This window comes from Carassius auratus, chromosome 12 (assembly GCF_003368295.1).
Source record: "Carassius auratus strain Wakin chromosome 12, ASM336829v1, whole genome shotgun sequence".
Classification (NCBI taxonomy): domain Eukaryota; kingdom Metazoa; phylum Chordata; class Actinopteri; order Cypriniformes; family Cyprinidae; genus Carassius; species Carassius auratus.
In genome coordinates, this window is record NC_039254.1 from 20,117,925 (window position 1) to 20,130,326 (window position 12,402).

Here is a 12,402-nt window from a genome sequence, read left to right on the forward strand (position 1 = left end):
ATTTATTGGCCTTCATTTAGAGAGCAGAATATTTAATGCAATAGTAAATTTTGCTTTGCTCAAAGCCAATTCATTCTCAAAATGAGGGTCATAGTTTTACAGGCAAAAGACATTGCAGACCATTAGCAGTTGATGCTCATTGCTAAAACTGCATCACGACGGTGCTGAAAATGGATCCATATTCCCTGATAATGTTATACAGAACTTTGAATACACATGAATATTCTATGAATGAATTCCTAAATCATGAGTGTGTCTAGTTATCATGCACTGCAAGAACAAAGCATGGTGGGAGAAGGTGATTACAAGAACAAAGCATGCTGGGAGACGTCATAGTGTCATCTGAAAGAACGCTCTCGACATCATGAGGTGCAAAATAGGCAATATCTTCAAACCAACAGATGCAAAACTCACTACCGTGTGAGAGATTGAGATCATCAACAGGAGAAAAAGTTCATAACCTATCAGAAATGTGGATTTTTTTCTTTCCACTTTTATGACACAATTATTTCCACAATTAAATGAATTAGCTTTAGGGAAGCCTAAACACATGTAAAGAAAACAGGGTTGGGTATCGAGAACCAGGGCAACATTTCCAAGAACTTTGGATTCAATAAGACATACACATGTCAGTTCTGCTGATCAAATCATGTGTGTGAATTTTAATGTGATTTTATACCATTCAAGTGCAAGAAGGCTCGAAAGCGCACTCCACACTTACACAACCAAAGTGCACACACAAAAAGCTGCCTCTCATATATTGTGCAAATACTAAATTGACAGACAAAATTATGCCAAACCGTAAACAGCTGAGAAAGAAAATGCATGTATAGCATAACAGTGCATCGGATCCATGCATTAGGTCTTAAAGTGACAGCATCAGTGGGTATACGCAAAGCCGACTGATAAAGAAGTCGGTATATGCTGTATACCTGCGTATACCCTGCACTACACCACTGGTGCTAATCAGAAAACAAAAGAATGTCATTTCCTGATATTAACTAAGAGCCTTTTTGTAATTTTAATAAGGATTAATCTGTTTTTTTATTTTTAAAAGGAAACTTGCATCGTGTTATTTTACATTTGATTTCACTGTCTGTACCTAAACTTTGTTTAGCTGTATTTATTTGTGCTGTTGCTAATGTTGTTATTTGTTCTTATTTTATTACTTGTCTTTTATCATTTTTGAAATCTATATGAATTAATCTTGTCATTTTTGCTGTGGTATTTTTGTAAGTGTTCTTTAGGCTGCTGATTTTTGTTAATGGTATTCAGCCGCAAAATTGCAAAAAAAATATTCAACACAATATTTTAAACCTTTTTGGAATCATAACTTGAAATCATTTAGAATAAGCATAATCTGAATCAGAAACTTCAAACGATACTCAACCTTCAATAGTAAAATGAGAAAATATATAGTTTGGAAAAAGAACAAATCACAGGGCTTACAATAGCGTTGTTAAAAGTAGTTTCTTAGGAAACTTAAACCCAAATATAAGAGCACTGACTGATTTAGTTGTTTAATGCGGCTACAGCAGTGTTTTTACAGCATAAACTGGTAATGATTCAGTGGCAGATTAACACCCCACCTCTCTCCTTCTTAATTAGCTCAACTAAATGATTTCAAGCTTAATTGAATGTCAGATTATTATTGCATGACAGCAGCTGTTTGAGGACACGAAGACGAACAACCGATGTGATTTGGAGTGATGGCCCTATCTCGGCCCTCTAGGATTAGCCAGGCATGTGCGGAGAGAAGCGTTTTCACTGTTGTTTGCTAATGAATAGCTGTGAATGCATGGTCATACTGTGAATCTGCGCCGGCAGCTAATTGAAAAGTAATCTCTGTTGTTTATCTTTACACAGCCAGTCATCCAAAAGTCGGTGATATTTTTTATATTCACAGCTTGGCTGCAGCCAAAAGCACACTTTAGTCTGAGGAAAAGGAGCTACTGAGATTCATGGCCCACATCCATGACTTTTTGGATATAAAATTATATGAATGCTGTCAATTCCAAATGTCTCATCTCCGCAGGTGCTAGCTAATAGATGGCTGCTTTCCAAGGGTGGGTGGCATCGCAAAATCTTTTATGATGGTTTGAAGAATTTTTGATCATACAAAATCTGTAACCTTTATAACTTAGTTGACTCTAAATGGAACATATTAGTACCTTTTGAAAAGTGACAGTTATCACACAATTTGTGTCTGAAAGCGTACAGCCATACAGCTACATCTTTTTTTTCTACTCACAGTAACAGGAATGCACAGTATCAGTAATATCACCTACTGATATTAGATTTTTTTGATATTGGACATATAATTATGCATGCTCACTTGACATATTTTTTTTACAATAAGGTAACCGTTACTTTTATCTAATACTTAAGTTAATAAAAAAAAATAAAAAAAAAAATCATACTATGCCTGCAATTTATGGGTTATCAGAGATAACAAAAATAATTACCAGCTTATCGGTATTGGCCAGAATTTTTTTTATCAGAACTTCTCTACTAGATGTTCAAAGAATATTACAGAATAGAGTTTATATATTAAACAGCCAATAAGTAATGTATGTTTTTGTACAATCCAATGAATTAAAACACAAATTAAATGCTGTATTTCATTTGCTTTATTTTAACTTAGACACAAAACAAACTATTTTTACTATGATTAATTTGAACAAATTAAATGATAGGTACGGTATCAATGTAAAAACAGCTTCATACTACAGTATGTAGAACTGGAATTAAAACAAAAGATGCCAAACATTAACATTTATATTACAAAATAACATTAAAATGGATATACGCACATCGTTATTTGCATATCTTTTTAACTGTACTCAAGTAGCAAGATTCAGTGTTGCCTGGAAAACATAAACAACTAAACTAAAGAGCATAAACTCTACACAATCGTACTGCCCAGAGTATTTTTTATCTTCATTCATTGTAAAGTAGCTATATCAATGTCCCCAGATGCTAAGAATCCATTCTGGGTCTGTTACATCTACACTTAGACCTCGATCAGCTGCGTTTATCTCTCTGTAGATCTTCATTTTTAGCTTCCCCTGATTCGATCCAATCTTAGACATGTATACAAGCAAGCATGTTTGCCTGCAACCCCACACTTCGAAAGTGGGAAAAAACCTATAGCAGGCAGTGGGGGCCTGACCTGATTTACTGTTAATGCATTTTAATACAGGCAAGTCCCCGGTCTCCCGCAGAGTCATCTCTGGGAGAGGAGAAAAAAAAGGTTCTGCTGCTGTGTATTATCATTTCATCATTTATTCATGCTGGTCTATAAACAGAGGGAGAGAGGCAGGCTGAAGCGCTTTGGCAGCTGAGACCTGAAAAAGATACCCATTAATGTGGGACACATGAAGAGAGTCATGTGATGTCAGACACTTTACCTTGACATCAAATTGATGATAAGGATTTATTTCAAAGGTGGACTTAAACTGTGTTCAAGACCGTTTCATTTCAGGCAGAACAGAGGGCCGCTCTAGGCCATGCTCTGGCAGAGCTAAAGAGCACTGCAGCCATATTTCTGCCCCAACATGAATGAGTACCGACTATAGCGTGAAGCCTGGGAATCATGCAGCACATTCCCAAAAAGCCTCGCTCTGATTTATAAACATCAACAAGTGGAAAGCATTTCAATTTTACAATGTCAGTTTGAGCTGAGTGCTTCAGATGCCATTCGTGATCCTCCAGATGATTTCATTTTAACAATGCTTTTGACTAGGTAGGCGCAGATGGTTTATGAATATTAATCAACTGATCCACAAAAATATTGAGATTCAGTGTTTTGTTTTGTTTTTTAATCATTGTAAACTAAACGGATTAAAAATAAATAAATAAACAATATACATTATATATTATATTCTATAAAGTAAAAACGAAAAACAAAATAACGAAAATAGAAGATGCTGCATTGTTGAAATTTCAAATTCGTAAGTTATTTTTTTTCTTGCTCCAACTTGTTATGTTAAAGGTGTTATGCTGACTATTAAACTTAGGTTTTTAATCACTCTTTTGTCTATATTAGTTGAATTTATGGGGTCCTATAATGTGAAAAAATTATTTATGTATTTTTTGTAAAGTAAACAAAATTCAAAATATTTAGGGCCAGATTTGCTAAACAGTGTTAAAGCGCAATTCCATAAAAGCACAGATGGGAGAGGGAAATTTTATGTGATTTACTGACAATGTGGACATTAAAGAATACAGACGCAGCCAAATCACCTGCTTTAAGACATATTTTTGGGGTGTTAAATAACAGCGCAAATACCAGTAATTTGACGAGCGCAAACTTTAGTAAATCGTGTTGCATGATTCGTTTTAATACTATCCTCCAATAAATCTTGCGACTAAAAAGGAAAACTTCTATAAATACTTATTCAATAAGGTCAAGCAAATATTACTGTCCATACCTTTTTAGTGCTAATTCTTTACAGCGTGCTTTTAGTAAATCCTACTATATTAACGGCAAAAGACGTTTGCACTGGTGTTAGTAAATCTGGCACCTACATTTTTATTTTAGCATGTAAGAATACAGTATTTCATATTAATTCTCCAATTATTTTGTGGCGAGTGGGGCGGGGCCGAGAGGCGTGGGAACGAGGAGTGAGGCCAGGTGTAGTGATTGGAGATGAGCTACACCTGCGCCCCCACCGCTAGTATCGAGTCCCACGTAGGAGATGGAGGGATATAAAACTGGAGTGACGACCGTGAAGGACGAGAGAGGACCAGGCCTGGGACATTATTTTATGTGTTTGCTTTTTATTTGTGCGCGTCAGTCGCCGTGAGGGGCTGACGCACTGTTTAGTGTTTATTTTGAATAATTAAAGTTTCATTTTGATTGTGCGCCGGTTCCCGCCTCCTTCTTCCCGATGAATAGGAAGTCTTTATTGTTACATATTTCTTCCTACGCTCATCTTAAGAAAAATAATAATGGAACAGGGCTTGCATACAGCACAAAATTAAAAAAGAGAAAAGTGTTAGAGTTGTGTGGGACATGGGAAAGAAAACTTTATATGGAGTTATTGAACTCTACAAAATAATAACAGAGAAAAATGTGACATTTGTTAGAATTCGGTCTAAATGATCATTTGAGGTTTATAATGTTAATAAAAATGGCTTTTAAATAGAGATAAATGTCTTAATATCCATTCTGTCTTTAGAAATCACAAAAGTGTTTCATTTAATAAAAAGTGTTGGTATTGGTATCAAAAAATGTGATCAAAAACATAGATTTCGTAATGAAAGATTGCCAAAAATGTACTTTTCCTCACCAGAGGAGTTTGTTTCTTCATCAGAACAGATTTGGAGTAAACTGGCATTTACATCACTTGTACTCCGATGGATCGCTGTAGTGAATAGGTGCCGCCAAAATGAGTTCAAACCGCTAATACACTGTAAAAAAGAAAAAAAATTGTTCCTGCATTACATTTACATTTTTAAGTATAATCAACTTGGTTGTAGGCCTAGTCATTTCAACTTGAATTATGTTAAACCAACCTAAAAAAATTAATAACAATAAAATGAATTGAATGTATTTTATGAATGTTTGTAATAAACTGGAAAGCAAGTGATGTACTGGACAGTAATGCTATTTACCTAAATCTGTTCCAATGAAGGAACAAACTCATATTTACAGTGTCCCTGGGGCTCAGTGGTAGAGCATTGCGATACCAGCACAAAAGGTTGTGGGTTCAATTCCCAGTGAACACATGTACTGTAATGTGTTCTGTACATGTGTCTGTACATGTGTACTGTAAGTCACTTTGGATAAAAGTATCTGCTAAATGCATTAATGTAATGCAAATATACATCCTGGATGGCCTGAGGGTAAGTGCATTTTTCTTAAACTAAAAGCGTCTGTGTTTAATTGCTATAACATAATCTTAAATATTAGTCTCTATAACTATATGTTATGGAATATACCTGCAGTATTTATTTATTAATGATTTACATACTGCATAAATGAAATGTACTAAACCATGTTTATGAAGTAAAGGAATACCTTAACTTTCTGAGACCCAGCAGCCTGGGACTTCAGTTGGACATGTAGGTATTTGAGAAGACAGGACCAATGACTGTCAGGGTTTAATCAAACAAACGGGATATGACTGAAAAGCCCAGTATGTAGTCTTTATTAGGACACAGTTTCAAGCCAAAAGCTATTCCTTGCCCTGAATTCAGATCTTGAGTCCCTTATAGGGGACAAAAATGAATTACATGGTCTCGACAGGCAGAGGCCACAGGAAGCCTTCTGTCACACTGAATTAGCAAAGTGATCAACGTTACTAGCTAGCGGGATGAATCCGATAATGGATCAGTCTACAAAGTAACAACAACACGAAGCGATTCAGGGTAGAGGCAATTCAGTGCGTTCCCAGAAAACACCATTTTCTTGATGGAAAAATGATTCATGCGTTGAAGAGCAAAGGCTTTATTCACAACGCATTTTAAAACTGTCCATGAAAAGAAAATACCTGCTATTCACTATGGACGCATTTACAGTATAAGTATAATTCGGGAAAAATAAAAAGAATATCTCAAAAAGTAGAGAAAAGGCTTAATACATTCAGCAAATACAGATGGATTATTCTTCATCTGCAGTTAAAGGTACAAATATATAGAGCAATTAACAGTCTGCATAATGTTTATTAGTCTGAATTATATATATATATATATATATATATATATATATATATATATATATATATATATATATATATATATATATATATATATACACACACACACACACACACACACACAGGTAATTTATTACTGTTTTGGAAAGAAGTCTTTTATGCTGTATTTATTTTTTCAAAGTATAAAACAGTAATACTGTGAAATATTATAACAATTTAAAACACATTTAAATATGTCTTCAAATGTAATTTATTAAGATGATGGGATGCACACATTATTCCATTCTGGTGATGCATCCTTGCTGAATAAAGGTTAAAAAAACACTTTTTCCTTAACCTGAAATTTCGTGACATCCTCAAACTAATGTCATTGAATTTTGCATTGGTTTGAAAAATATATTTCTAGCTCTTTGACAAACGTGATAAACAAATCACGATTGCTTCTGATAATGCCTGTAATGTCTGAAACATTTTCACAAACCTGAATCAAGCGTGCACCTGACTCCACACCACACTGGATGAACAGAGCTCTCCGCCAAGCAAAGAGAACACTGCCCTCTGCTGTTTACAACCAGTATCTGTTGAGTGTTCACCAAACACCCTGAATATGTTGTAACCCCAGCACTTTCATTATTTGATAAGGCATCTGAGGACTCACAGCTTCACTTCAAAGACTACAAAAAGACACCAGGCGAACTTATCTGACGCATATTACCGCTTTTGTTCAAACAAACAAGCGAGAAGTGCATTAATGCCAAGCCCCGAGGTCAAAGCAGTGCATCACTCATGCGATATCTGCACCTGAAGGAGATGCAGACTTCATTGTTCCTGCTCTGACAGCTGAGTTTTGCTCAGTCAAATCCCTGCACTGTCAAAAAAAAATGCTTGAGAATATAAGCAGCCGGAGAGAAAAGTACTGGAAGATTGTATTGAAGAATATAAGATCCTCAAATAAGATAGAGCCAGAAGGACGGAGGTGCGGAGAATATTAAGCAACGCCGAGGCTTTATGTAATGCAAGACTGTGCCAGAGCTTCCGCCTCAGACATTCTCGGCGCAGTTCCACCTCCAGTCTCTCTCATCGTCCTCAGATTATTTGTGCAATTGGTGTAGGAAGAATTTGTCAATATGCATGGCGCTCTCACCAGCTGGATTGCCTCACGTTGCAGGTTACCAGGGGAACAAAGATTCAGCCGTCTGTTTCTATTGAGAGCAAACACAAACCTCAAGGTTACAGACATTAAGGAGTCTCATTCATGTGAAGAGGCTCAGAATATCTGACAGTTCAACTGAGCCTTCTATCTCGATCCTGTCTGCTGTCTTTTTCATCCCCGTACAATCCATCCCCAGAATGACATGAGAGGTGAACAACAGTGAGTTCCCATCGCTGCTCGCTGATGACAAGGCACAACAAATCCCACACCTGAAAAAAAAAAAAAAAAAAGTAGAAACTATCTGCTCGGATACGAAGCTAAAGTACGGTTTCTGAAAATATCTGTATTCGGAAGATTTCTCAGCTTTTCGCCTTTCCAATAACAATGTTCTCCATCTCACCCAGCCGGAAAAGAAAGTGATTTCACAGACACAAAGTCTTCACAGGGTACTTAATGCTCGGAGTCTGCTAACAGGCACTGCAAGCTATTCAGAGAACACGTCATGGCATCTAATGAAGACAAAAGCAGAGGTTTGGGGAAGGGAGATGTGGGTGAGGAAAGGTTAATGTTATATTAATGGGGACCTCCACTGTCCTTGACAAATCATGTGGCCCCTGTGACCCTTTCCCAGACTTGTGCTCGCTTCAAGCACTTTATTTTACCCTCAAGTACTCCGTTTTTACAAAGCGGCGGTGTCTGCGTGTCAGTTGCTTCGTGAATCCCACTGTATAATTCACATATTTAGTTATTCAGCAAGGACTTGGTGTTTGCGTTGGGGATTCACACCGACACGAACGCCGCGTTTGTGGCGAGATCCCAAAACAGCCCGATTTTCAGGATGTTCTGCTGTCAAACCAAAGTCCCAAGACAGATGGGAGCCGGAGATTTTTATTCCTCCCACGGCAGGTTCAAATAAAGTTGAGAATTAGGTTTCTATAATTAGTTGACTCTTTGGAGGCATACTGCCAAACTGTAAAAGAAACTGTAATTTATAATAGAGGCAACATGAAAAGACTTTAAAGGGATAGCTCACCCAAAAATAAACTTTCTGTCTTTAGTAGCTCACCTTGATGTTGCTCCGAACCCAAGTGACTTTGCCTTATGATCAAAATACCTATTTTCAGATCACAGAACAGAACTTTTGTGTGCAATGACAGATCTTAGTGTACATGGCTGTGAAGCTTAAAAGAAAACGACACACACACACGCATATATAAATATATATATATATATATATATATATATATATATATATATATATATATACACACACACACACACACACACACAGGTATATACACATCATAATATAATATATATATATTAAATATTGCTTTGTTTTAATTTTTTTGTTTTGTTTTTTCCTGTGATGGCAAAGCTGAATATCCAGTCTTCAGTTTTCCATGATCCTTCAGAAATCCTTTTAAAATGCTGAAACTTTTATATTAGTCAATGTTGAAAAAGATTAAGCTGCTTAACATTTTTGTGGAAGTTGTGATGCAGTTTTTCAGCAATGTCTGATGAACAGAAAGTTCAAAAGAACAGCTTTTATTTGAAACGGATTATTTTACTGTCACTTTTGATCAATTGAATGCATGCAAAATTGTGCATGAAGATTCTTCAAAAGATTTTTCTGTGTTCCACAAAAAAAAAAATGCAATTAAGTATTAAGAAAGGCAAGATTTATTCAATAAAATGTTTATAAAATGCAATTTTATAAAATGAATCAATACATTTAAAACCTAAGTAAACGTGTATGTCAATCATTTAACTGACTATTTGTACAAGATACTTAGCTCTATGTAAATCTGCCTCTGTGCCACAAATATACTTGATAATCATTATGCAAAATGCCATTTACTCTCAGAATTCACCTCCTTAACATCCACGCTCACTTGCAATCTCTCCCCATCTCACACTCAATCCAATTTCTGCAGCACCTAACCATGTGTGATGAAGAGCCCAGGCCAATGAACTTCATTGATAACTCGCAACTAAAATGACAACTGTGGCACAACGTGATGAAAATATCAGCGTATTGCTGCTGTGTTGGAGGTTTCTGACAGGGCCACATCAGTCACCCTCATCTCAGATCTGTTCCTCAAAAATATAATCTTGTTTCCTCGCATCAATCCGGGTGTAAAGTAGGCCGCTGTGATCAAAATTAAGCTGTTGACATGACTGCTCGACTTCCCTTTCCAGCTCTCTGACTATCGGGTATACACCAGCAAATACAGACAGACATAGCACAGATGGATTGTCTAAACACCACAGCAAAACTGTCAGTGCATGCTACAATAATAAACTTGCCTTATGAAATTATCAGTTAGAAAAGTGCAATCGCCAAATCTCTCCTCTCCTCTCCTCTTCAGTCCAGCATGTTGCCAGAAATGAACGGTAAGTGTATGCCAAATAATGTCACTGTACTTTCAGACAGCTACAAATTGTCCTAAAAACATACAAATATTTCAGAGGTGTTTATTAATGTGGGGGGGGGGGCATAGGTATAGGTACCTAGAGTTTTGCAGCCATGAACTAGCTCACTTTACAGCCAAAAGCCAAAACATTAGCACTGACAATTTGCATGAAAAACATCTACACAGACACAAAATGAACAAAATTGAACATTGATGAGTTTGACTACAAAGCAGGGACTACATCACAAAAATAAATGAAGTATAAAAAAGTTACATTTTACCTCAAAATAAGCTTTTCTCCTCTAAACTCTTCTGCCTGCCACAGGGCACGGATTTCTAGTGTTTGGAATAAGCACTAAAATGAAAATATGTGAAGTGAATTAGGTGGTTTGTAACTTGTTCCTTAACTGAGAAATAGGTTGTGTTAACTGATCCATGTTACAACCATCTCCGGCCCCCCCAACTAGCTATAGCCTAAGAACAGAAGCAACAAAAAAAAAAAGGTAGGCCTATGGTAAACGTTTTTGAAAAAATAAATTCTGACATTTTAATAAATTAACAACTGGGGCATAAAACCTGAATGTGACCTAAATTTGTTATACTGTATATTATCACCTACTACATCAGTTATTTTTATAATAGTTAATAATTATATATAATTATTAGTGTTTATATGACCTAATATAAGATTGTATGATTTTAACCGTTTCCGTAACTTGTAATCCCGCTTGTTTTCATTCGCGTCATTAATGGCTGAGGCACTGGAAGATGAATGAGCCACGTGCCTTAGAAAATCAGATTTTTGAGCATCTCGGCTCTGAACATGTAGGCCACCCAACTAAAACGAGCCAGAGTACAAGTGGAAAGTTAAGCGTGAACGGATGGGAGTTCTCTTTCTATATCAATTTATATGTAAATCACACTAAATTACCCACCATATGTCAGTCCTCGTTTACAGTTCTCCCGAATTCATCCATGCAGGAGGGCGGCTGAATGAGGATCTATCATCAGCTGGATTGCTATAACGTCTGTTTGGCAGGCCAAGAATGAAGCAATGAGGCCATCTGGAATGACTGCACTCCTTATACACCGCCCTCATGTGGCTTTAAGTAGAATCAACAGGGGGGCTGGAGTGGTTTGGGTTCGTGATCACCTGTGAAACCATACGGAAAATTCTCTGTCTCTTTCGGCTTATTCCCTTTATCAGGGGTCGCCGCAGCGGAGTGATCCCCAGAACTTAACACTGGATGCCCTTCCTGCTGCAACCCAGCACTGAGAGTACACTAACTTGTGCCCATACTTAGTCTACAAGAGCGACAACATTTCACTTTTTGGTGTGTCTTCTAATTATGGAGCAGACTTCATCTGAGAACTATAATAATTTAATGAAGTCTCTAATGAAAGGAAATCAAACACTAAAAATACCTGCTTGTTATTGGTTCTGTGCACTCTACCTGCTACAACTCAGACAAATAAATGATGCAGAGAATTAGAGCACAAAAGAAATCCCTGTGATTTACAATATATGAGTGACCTGAATAAAGCAGCTAGAGTACAAATGTGATTAAAAGCAAAAGGAACAAATAGAAGAGAAATTTGTGTAATTTACAAAAGACCTTTTACTTGTTGATATATTTCCTGCAGTTTCTCCCCAGAGCTTTTAGAACGCAATGAGAATTGCATAAGGCTTTTGTGATGATTGACTTATATTCTGCCAAATTAATCAAGTATAACAAATAACAGGGTTTTTTTATACGCAAAATACTTATATACAGAAGCGATGTGTATTAAAACTGAAAAAGGGGGAAAGAACAAGCTCTTTAGTGACAGTAAATCAAAGTTACAGTCACTATGGAGGCAGTACTTCACACTACCTTTTGGCAGCTACCTCATTTAATCCTTCCTTTAAGCCCTGGTAAAAATAGAGAATGGAATACAAACTATCCAGTACTGTTGGAGAGATTAGTAGAGGATTATTTATCCATTTAGTCAGGTAAGGCATATTATGTTAGAAGGAAGGATGTGGAAATACGAGCCCTGAGTGTCACGTCCCTTTACTTGATTGCTAAGATCTACATGATAAACTAGATTGCAGATTCATATAGGTGTTCAAGGAATAGTTCACCCTAATGTACTCAACCTTAGGCCATCCAAGGTGTAGATGAGTTTT